General features: G+C 40.3%; 1 long non-coding RNA gene across 2 annotated transcripts; it reads right to left on the bottom strand.

Moving 5' to 3' along the window:
- Window positions 1-839: 839 nt before the first annotated feature.
- LOC109506548 (uncharacterized) lies at window positions 840-6,084 on the bottom strand. Of its 2 annotated transcripts, XR_012136506.1 has the most exons (3): window positions 5,741-6,084; window positions 1,294-1,427; window positions 840-1,202 (listed from the first exon to the last, which is right to left on the bottom strand). It is a non-coding gene; the product is annotated as an uncharacterized lncRNA (long non-coding RNA). The 2 variants fall into 2 exon arrangements; XR_012136505.1 differs by having other exon boundaries at window positions 840-1,427.
- Between the last annotated feature and the right edge of the window lie 4,990 nt (window positions 6,085-11,074).

An 11,074-nucleotide genomic window follows, 5' to 3' on the forward strand; every position in this document is an offset into this window, starting at 1 on the left:
GTATGTTGGACACAACCCCTAGCAAATACATGAGGTCCAATGGATCATGACTGTCATGCAATACATATATGGCCATGACTGCAGCAGACAAACCATTAAGTTTGACACAATTTGAGAGGATCTAGGATAAGGGGCTCTTATCCCAAGGCATGTTGTTGACATATGGAAAAGAGACATGCACTCATGTACTTCTTTCGTTCACATCGAACTCAAAAGTAAAGGGTATATGTTGGAAAAAAATTTGTCACTTAGATCGAAAATATGGATTAATAGAAGGGTAGATGATATGATATGCAAGGTCAATAATACAGTGTAGCCAGAAATGGAAGTGTGCGATCCCAAAGAAATATGTTTTTCTGTACCGTATAAGAATCATCTGAAGTCATCCAATGCATAACCCGGGACCTTCTGATCCTAGCTTCAGTCTCTGATGATTTTTGGCTTTTAATGATCCCCCTAAGCAAAACACTTAGGACCAGGCAATCCTGACTTTGGCCTCTAACTTGTCTCAGCCTCCATGACGGGTGACATCCAACACCTGCCCAACATTCATAAATGATCGAACAGCTGAATTGGCTGATCTCTTACTTCAATCGTATGTATACTTCAGCTATCACCACTTTTATCTTATTGAACGCAATTAGTTCCAGCCACTTCTTCCTTTCAGCATCTACTTCCATTGGACCATGCCAAAGGCTCCAAAAAATGAAGCTAGTCCGATCCTACTAGCATCCTCATTTCAAAATTCAAAAGCACCTGCGATATTTAGTTGGCTCCGGAATAGATAAGATAGATATAACCATCCGATCTTAAAAATTTCGGCCGAAAATTACACTATATCGCATTTAAATCGTCCACGTAACCTATCCAAAATGATTTTTCAACATTCATCTACAAAAAGATCTCTAGAGGACCCCCAAGATATGCACGAACAATCTTTCTGCACTCTTTTTCACATGTTTTTCTGATTTCTGACTTGAGCCTCAGAGGATCTTTGCCGGAGCCAACTCCGGCCAGAACTTGTCTTGCAGGATTCTCTTCCGGAAGGACATATCACCATTTCAAATTTTTCGACCGAGTCTCAGATTTCAGCAGCAACAAATCCAATAAAATTTTCAATCCATTTATCCAAACAGACCCTTAGACTTTGAATGTATGTTGGACACAACCCCTAGCAATACACGAGGTCCAATGAATCACAACTGCCATGCAATACACGTATGATCATGGTTTCAGCAAACAAACCATCAAGTTTGACCCAATTTGAGAGGATCCAGGATAAGAGGCTTTTACCTAAGGCATGTTATTGACATGTGGAAAAGAGAGATGCAGCTGCCTCAACCATAAAGTCCCAACTACCAAAACAAAGTATCGCCCAGAATGACTGAGAAGCTTTGCAATCTTGTGCGGAGTTTGAATGTCTAGAGCTGGGAAATTAAATTCACAAGTTTGCTGTCAATTATGGATTTTCATCTGAATAAATTGTAGCAAATCATTGATTGATATATATGGCAAATGTGCGAGTTCTAAATCATTAAGGTTCGCTTTTGAAAAGATGCTTTTAGGAGATTGGAATCATGCAATGTTTCTGCACATTAGAAATGCATGCTGTATGGCGGATCATTCAACTGCATGCCCATGCCCTACAGGCCGGCGAGAAAGGTGATATCACTGTTGAAAGTGCATGGTTGAGTATTGCAGGGTTAGATTCTACTGTAACTTCTCTTGAGATATTTCATGGAATGGACAAGTTAGATGTGGTTTCTTGGGACATACTTTTTTGCAGAACTAAATCCACCTATTTATACATGGCGTCTCTTCTTGCAAGGAAGTAGGGACAAGTAATCTTTATATGTTGGCAGATAAATATCAGTTGTCATGGTCCTGAATGAATAGTATAAGCTACTCATAAGATGAGGGCCCACAAAATTTTATAAAGATACATGTTAAAGCAGTCGCGTAATAACCATCGAATATTAGGTACAGGCTAGGAGGAGGGTTCCGTGCCAAAGGACGTCAAACGTTCCTTTCGAGTCCCCGTTTATCACTACCTTGGTTTTGTGAGCATTAGCCCTAAACTGTTCGGTGATTTAAGATTCGGCACTGTAAGGACCAATGTTGCGCATATTTTTAGCCCTACGTCAGCCATATATCAGATAAATATTATATATTTATATATAATTAAAAACTTCAAATAATATTTTTTAATTAATTTTTTTAAATAAGATATTGGATCGTTACAAATAATATTGGAACGGACATGATCCATGCCTTATGTGGAGTAAAAGATTCTATAGTATATTTATTGAAGTTGATCATGATTCGAGATGATAATATCAGAGTTTAAAAAATATATATAAGGATCTGTGTAAATATATATTTAATCCTACATCGACTATACATTAGATAAAATTTAAATATTTATATAAAATCAAAAAATTCAAATAATATATTTAGATTAATATTTTTGGATGAGATTTTAAATTGTTATTGATATGGGTAGTATATAAGTATTCGATAAGATATGAAATTAGAATACTTCATCATTCTCAAAAAAATAAAAGAAATAAAAACGCTATAACTATCAGAGATTTTCATTTGCTTAGAGAAAAAAAAAAATCCTGACATGCGACTCCAAAGATAAGGTATGTTGATCAAAGTGGACAAAGTCCTTTGATCCTTTTCCTAGCTGCTGCTTTTTGGTTGGTCAGGCTTTGGGACATCCTGCGCGTACATACTGCAGCCATGCAACGTATTATGAGCTTTACGGTGATATAATTTTTAGGACAAAAGCATACTATATTTGGTTAGTTCTACCCTTCCAAACCACCACTACTATAAAATAAAGCTACAGCAGCGATTAAATAACCACTACCACTATGTCCATTGCCATAGGCGCTATCATTGTGTCCATCGCCGTAGATCTATAACAGCATTTTGTAAGAAATACGGCTACCATAAAAAGGTATGGCAGCAGTTTTGTAACCGCTGTCATAGAGACTATGACAATAATTTGCCAATCGTTACCATACATCTATGACAGTGATTGTCCAACCGCTGCCGTAACTAAGCTACAGTAGCGGTTATGCCAACCGTTGCCATAGATACTACGGAAGCAGTTGGCAAACCGCTGCCATAGCCATTCATCGGTCAAAAAAGTTAGTAGACAACGGACGATGGCCTGTCGGTGGGAGGGGGCTGTCGCTGGTGGTCGGGCCCATTAGGCGGTGGCGGCGGTCAGGGCCGGCGGTAGGGAGCGGCAGCAAAGGACTGGGGGTGGTGGCGGTGGTAGGGATGGGCAGAGGTGGTGGGCGATTGACTACTTAAGCCATGGTATACAGGTCATTCATTTCTTCTACAACCGATATGGGACTATCACAATCAACCATAGGTTGGACTTACGACAGCGGTTACTGATAACCACTACCATAGATAGAGATATGGTAACAGTTATACCTAACCACCGTCATAAGTGGATATAACAATGGTTAGTAAACTGCTGCAATAGACCTATAGCAGCGGTTATTAGCAACTGCAGTTATAGAGACAGAATATAATTTTTTTCTATTTTTTTCTGAATATGATATAATTTTAAAATTTAAAGCCCATTTTCACCGTTCATTATCTAAAAAATTATCGTTAAAGTACTGTCACAAAAGATCACCTCGATCCGGCAACCCTAGATATGTCGATCATTAAAATTTAATTTCAACGGTCACGAACGACCACTTGATGATTTGATAAATAGAAACCACCGATGGATCTAAAAACTTGCAACGATGATCTGAATGATATTTGTATTATACTATCAAAATTTTACTTCAATCAGACATCATTATCATAGTCAATTTAGCATGAAATAATTTGGGTTATTAATAAAAAATAAGTGATGAAAGTCCAAACGGCATCCGATTATAAAGTGATTTTTTAGATAAATGATATTTACTACTATTTTAATCATTTATATGGTGATGATCTTAAAATTCAAACTGTACGTATATGAACATCTAAAACTACATATCCCTTGTTACTCATTTTTAAATTCTTTAAGTAATTATACTTATGCTTTTATAAGATGTGCCCAAGTAGATTCTAACATATACGTATGATTTAAATTTTATGATCACTATCCTATAAATGATTAAAATAGTAACAAAGATTATTTATCCAAAAAATCATCTCAATCGGATGTCGATTGGCCTTGTGATCACTCATTTTTTATTTAACGGTCAAAATCATCCCATGCTAAATTGATCAAGCTAATGATGTCTGATTGAAATGAAATTTTGATAGTATACTATAAATATCATCAAGATCATTGTCACAAATTTTTGGACCTATCGGTAGTCTTTATCTATCAGATCATCATGCGGTTATTCGTGACCGTTGAAATCGAATCTTAGTGATCAACAAAGCTAGGGTTATTAGATTGAGGTGGTTTTTTGTGATAATACTCTAATGATAATTATTTAGATAATGAACGGTGAAGATGTATTTGAAATTCGATTTTACTATAACAGATTCACGTAATCATCCAAAATTATTTGCAACTATCGACTAAATTTTTTTAAAACTCTAATTTGAGGAATAAAATGATGTTTTTTTATAAAATCATCATCGCAGTCACGTAGATCTCAAAAAATTATATGAAATCATAAGAAAATTCGCTGAAATCTGACCTCTGGATCAAAAGTTATGGAATAACAAAATTGTTATCTATGGTAGTGGTTACAGTAACCACTACCGTGGACCTATGGCGGCGGTTATCCGTAACCACTACCGTAGGCCTGACTTACAGTGACGGTTATCCGTAACCTCTGCCATAGGTTATGCCTACCGCAGTGGTTACGGATAACCGCTGCCGTAGGTCGTATGGATTACTGCTACCGTAGATGGGACCTACGGCAGCGGTTATGAATAACTACTGTCGTAGATTTTATGACAGCAATTTTTAAAAGTATTGTCATAGTCCCTTTTTGTAGTAGTGCATACCTGATTATTTTCAAATTTTTGATCATGTGAGGCCATGCAGGTGGCATGAAAATTAAAGGTCCATTGGGAGGCACAGAATTATAGCTGTATCATCATAGCAATGGCTTTTGTTTTCTCTTGAGAGATAGAAACATATGCAAATAATGCTCTCATATGGTCTATACACCAGATGAATAGATCTTAGATATTTATATGAGCCAAGTAATCTAAGTAGCATCTTTTGACTAACTATTTTGGATGAGATCTTAGATTATTATCAAGATAAATTTATCTAATAGGATTGACAAAATGTAGAAGCATAAGACCGTCGTTGATGATAAGAGAAGGATGTGCGAAGTTGTGAGTTCTGAATTAAGCCTTATGCTAAAAGGCGGTGGTCAATTTGGGGACCAAAATCTTAATCCTTGTTATTGAGCAAGACAAAAATATAACATTCTTCCATAAAATTATAGTTAATTGAAGATGATTTTATAGGTAGTGTGATAATCTAAAATCTCATTCAAAAAAATTAGTCAGATAGTATTATTAAAATTATTGACTTTATATAAATATTCAATATTTTTTTAATAAATAATTAATATAAAATTTAATATATAACTGCATGGAATCTCACGGATGGAGTTCAGGTATGAGAGGAGTCTAAAAAAATATGATAAAAATATGATCAAAGATCAATATAAATAGCTGATTAGTGAAGTGGTCCTAAAGCAAATGAAGACGTATTGGGATTTACTTGTACAATTCTAACCTCAGATTGCAGTGACAAGAGGAGTTTGAGACATCTTCATGGATGGATATTTTCCCACTGACGTCTTATCATGGGCATTGGGAGGAGCTCGAGGTCGATGGTAGCTAGATTTGAGAGGACAGGGCCGCTGGTGGCCGTATTGGCAAGGATAGGGCTCTGGGGGTCAGGTGATGGCTGTGGAAGTCGAAGTGGAGTCCCTGAGTTGGCGGATAAGGCTGGTGACCAGAAGGGTACTCATGTTGATGGTGGGTGGGGGCATTTAGGGCCAAAGGTCATTTTGATGACACTAATTTGACACTGGGAAGGAAAAAGAGGCCAACTTCTTTTTGGTAAAAGACGACCTAAACCAGAGATGTACCTTTGCTTTTAGGTTTTGGGGCCAGAGTCTTGACTTCATGTGCAAGTCTCTGATATTTTTCATATAGATAGCTCTTGATGTGACAACAAATTTGTGGCGTTAAAGATCGTCCATAACAGATCTTTTTTCTGGCAAATACTATGATATTGTATGTCCTCTTCTAGCGTATACTATAATATTGTATCAATAATTCTACCTAGTTTTGTATAATGTAAAAAATCTACAGACTTTCAGATAATATATAGAACGGTCTGATCATTTTTAGAATAAGATCGGCTGATTCAGGATCATCAAGAACAAGCATCAACAATATATGAGAGAAAATTTTTATTAATCCATAAAATTTATGAAATTGGACAAACGTTCTGGATTTCTATTCTAGAAATGCTTCACAAAAGTATCTAATACTCATGTTATAGAAGTGACCCACCGAACAGATCAACCATTCCCATTATGAGTGCGTGAAGTGACTTAGTGAAGCCACACTAGATGTGGGCTCAAAATCTCGACCCTACATTTATTTCCGACAATCAACCCAATCAGCCACCTCGGTGAAGCACATGATAACGCTCACGACTAACAATCTTGATTCTATGATTGGCGGATAGATTTTTCTCCAAATAAATGGTTAAAACGTGGTCCAACAACCTAAAGAATGAAGCCTGACAAACCTACATATTCCGACTAGCAGCCTACGGGCTCAACGTCCAAATAAAAGAAGTATGAAGGGGATCCCGAGATAAGCAAGCTAAATTAGAAAGTGGACCAGGAGAAGAGTATTCTGCTCTCTTGCAATCTCTCTCTCCCTTTTCTCTCTGTTATTCTCAAAGTGCCGACTAACTTAACCATCAGAGGGTCCTCTATCGAAATATCTTCGATGAGTGCGGACTTTCATTGCAGGATCCTTTCGATATTCTGAATCTCCGATGGTGCTCGCCTCCAATCACATCAGTCATTTTTCTAAGTCTTACGGCAATAGATTGACACTAGAGGAATGGCACAACCCATTTTTTAGAGAAAAAAGAGATGGTGCGGACAAGAGCATAGAACTCCACCACTTTCTATTGACAATCCATCCATCACAGCCAGAGTAGTACTGTCCATAGACCATTATAGTACAATCTCTGGCCATAATAGATCCACCGCTGCTCGATGCCTTAGCTCACCAGATCAGGCACTGACTGGTGCTATGCAGTGACTCCAATATGTGATGGAGCAGCAACAGTAGCAGATAGAGCAGAATCTCCAAGTAGCTCTCTCCCACCATGGTCGACGATCTCGCTTAGGGGTGGCAATCGGGTCGGGTCGGATGATAAACGGATCGGGTGATAAATGGGTCGGGTTAGAAAATCGTCAATCCAAACCCGATCTGTTTATTAAATGGATCAAAAATTCCAACATGAATCTGACCTGTTTATTAAACAGATAATCCGACTTGATCTGTTTAACTCGTTTATTAAATAGATCAAATTAGGTTAAACGGGTTAAACAGGTTAAATAAGTCAAGTTAAATAGGTCAAAAACAGGTTAAACAGGTTAAACGGGTCTTAAATGGGTTAAACATATTAAATATGTCGGATTAAATGGGTCAGAAATAGATTAAACAGGTTAAATGGATTATCTGACTCAATCTGACCTGAATATTAAACAGATTAAACAGGTTAGATATCTAAAATTTATATCCGACCCAATTATTAAACGGGTTAAACGGATCGATCCATTTATGATCCAAACCCATTTAGCCTAAATCCAAACCTGTGTATGGCGGATTGAATACGGATCGGGTTGGCGGGTCGAGTCATATTTTATCAGCCCTAATCTCGCTCCTAGCATCTGCTATCCGCCTCTCGACGGTACTCCCATTTTTTCCTACCTTCGCAACTTGCTCCTCTTCTCATCAAAGCTTAAGGGAGGAGGCACATTCGGAGAGCTCTTCCTCTCCTGTCAATTAAAATCTCAGCCTACTCCCCTAGGCCCGAGAGATTATGGCAAGAAGAAGAGCTCAAGAAGAGAGTCCAAGATATTGAGCATTGCCTTAGCAAAGTTTAGCGTGAACCTCATTGAAGCAATGATGGCTTTAGCTTCAATTCCCAACCACCATTCTTTTAGTCTATTCTATGTGAATAGATCCCAAGTCAGTTCAAGATACATCAGCTGGAGCTATATGATGGTTCTATAGATCTCCTTGATCACCTGTAGGATTATAGAATCCTCATGATACTGCAGGGCACCTCAAACATCCTCTTTTACCTCACCTTGTTGACCACCCTTAGAAAGTTAACACTGACTTGGCACTTGTTGGTGCAGAATTCCGTCGAAGCTGGAGAAGCTGGAGCTGGGATGACCGCGGCCGCCGTCGGGACCTGTAAGGAAAGTCTAAATCGAAGTTAGAGATGCTTCGGTAAGACCCTTCGATGCTCAAGTCAGTACTCTGCTTCAACAGAAATGGAGTACTCGAGTGAAAATTTTAGTAGAGTTTCGAGATAGAGTTTAGAGCTTAGAGAAGAATGTATCTAGGAGTCTCTTTTTATAGACGAAGAGCGTAACTGATTGACAGCGACGTCTGTAACCACCTGATAGTGGGCCGTTCAGAGCCACGCGGAGTTTGTTACAGAGAGTAGTGGCGTAAGGGGTCGTTCAGGGCCACGTGGAGTTTGTTACGGAGAGTGGAGTGGTATCCGTTGTCGCAACTTGCCAGAGAGTGGTGGAGCCACATGGAATCTATTGCAGAGAGTGGAGTAGGGTAGTGGCCATTGTCGCGACTTGCCAGAGAGTTCGGATCTGTCGGCTAAAGCTCGACTGGGATATCTGATGGAGCGGAATGGCTCTCTATCTCGTCGATCTAGGAGAAGCTCGGATGTTTTCGAGGTTGCGACGGGTCTACTATTGTTGGGTGCCAGAGCACTGGTGCTGCAGGTGGGAACCGTCTGCTGTAGAAGCTCGGACGGAGACTTTCTATTGGAGAAGTCCAATTTCATGAAGAATCTGATGGAGGGTCGGTCGGAGGTGGACTTCAGATGGCATTGGGGAGATTCATCCGCTGGAGGAGTCTGGGGATCCTGTGGAAGTCTGGATGGCGTTGTTGAAGTCCGGCTGATGCCATTGAAGGTTGATGGCTGGAGAGGTTCGACAGACATCGGAGGTGATCGGCCATTGTAGAAATTCAGCTGCTGGAGCCCGTCTGTTGTAGAAGTTCGTCCGGAATCCATCCATTATGGAAGTTCGGAAGAAGCCCGATTCTTGCAGAAGGCTGAAAGGAGGCCGCTTATTGTAGAAGCTTGATCGAAAATCGATTGTCGTGGAAGCTCGGAGCAGTGACTTGGCTGGTGGAGCCTGTCCCATTGTAGAAGCTCGTCTGGGATCCGGAGTAGATATCCGAAGTAGATCGTCTGTAGTAAGAATTAGGAGTAGACTGCTTGCTGTAGAAATTCGGTTCTCGCAGGAGCTCAGGTGGAATCCGAAAGGCGGTCGACCATCATAGAAACTTGGATAGAGTCTGGTTACTGTGAAATCTCATTGTCGGAGAAGCTCGGATATTGACGACGTCCGAAAGAAGTTCGGAGTAGGGTCGTTCGTGGCCGAAAGAAGTCTGGAAGGGATTCGGAGAATAGTTGATCACTGTAGAAGATCGACTGATAGTGAAGCCCAGAGAGCCTTTGGAGCGACCCGGTAGATGAATGGAGAAGCTCATTGTCGGAAAAGTTCGGATGGTATTATGAAAGCTCGGATGGTCGAGGGGGTTCAGAAAGACGCCACACAAGGTCGAAAGCCGAAAAAGTCCTGAAAGGGTCGATCTTTTACAAACTTCGACTGGGGATATTTTATACCCAACACCAGTCTCCGTACTTTTGAGTTCGAATTTCGAATAAAGAAAGTACAAAGAAATTCTCACAGCTGAAGTTGTCCTCCCTCGATTTTCGCACTCTATGATTTTCAGATATTTTGGTGTTTGGCGCGCTGGTGTCAGAGTCTTTTCAAATCAAGACGATCCGAAAAGATTTTTTTAGAATTTTCATCGGAGCATGGCTCTAGGTACGGTGCAATAATGATTTTGTCAGCTGTCAGTCATTTTCAGCTGCCTATCATGATGAGTGGAACACACGGCGAGTGCAGGTCGGCCAGAGGAGATCCACAATCATTACTGCGCCGAGCCCTATTGCCTATTTAAACACGTCCTCCTCCTTCAGGGGTTTCACTTTGCCTGAGAGAATCCCTCGGTTCCCTCCTCTTCTCCGAGAGCTCCAGCTTCCTTTAGCATCCTTCTCGGCCTTAGGCATCCTCCGGGTCGACTTCCATCGTCCTTGCCATCTTCCTGCACTCTCCGGGCCAACCTAGGTTAGTTCCGAAACTTCTTGCCATTTTTCTATTTTTTCTTCTTCATATTCCATTCGTTTAACTTCCTCGAGAGTTTGTTTGCTATTTTTTTTGATTTTTTTTGGGATTTTTGTGGCTTCCATTTGATCCAAAATGTCTTCCGATATCTCCTCTTCTAGCGGTTCTAGGAGTTCGTCAGCCCCAGTTTCTCAAAGTTCTTGTACTGTAGACGAACCCGTAGTTAGGATCGAACCTCGTCTGGTCTTTACGTCGGACATCATCCCTAGCTCTTTGACTTCGGATGAACTCTCACTGATAAGGATTCAGTATGGAGTTCCTCCGGAATACGAGCTGGAGCTTTTCGGGCCAACTGACCGGGCTAGCGCCCCTCCTCCCGACCGCTTCTGTCTGTACCAGGAGGCCTTTCGTGTCGGACTTCGGCTTCCACTTCCACCTTTTGTCGTCGCTCTTTTTCATTTTCTGAACATTTCTCTAGTCTCAGTAGCGCCGAACTCCTTTAGGTTTTTGATAGGATTTCTTTCCCTTTGTCGCCTAACCGAAGTCCAGCCAACCCTTTCTCTGTTCAGAAATTTCTATACCTTCAAGCGTCACCCTTCGGCAAAGAACTGGTGATACTTCTCCCCCCAGTTTGGTAGAAAGGG

This window comes from Elaeis guineensis, chromosome 13 (assembly GCF_000442705.2).
Source record: "Elaeis guineensis isolate ETL-2024a chromosome 13, EG11, whole genome shotgun sequence".
Classification (NCBI taxonomy): domain Eukaryota; kingdom Viridiplantae; phylum Streptophyta; class Magnoliopsida; order Arecales; family Arecaceae; genus Elaeis; species Elaeis guineensis.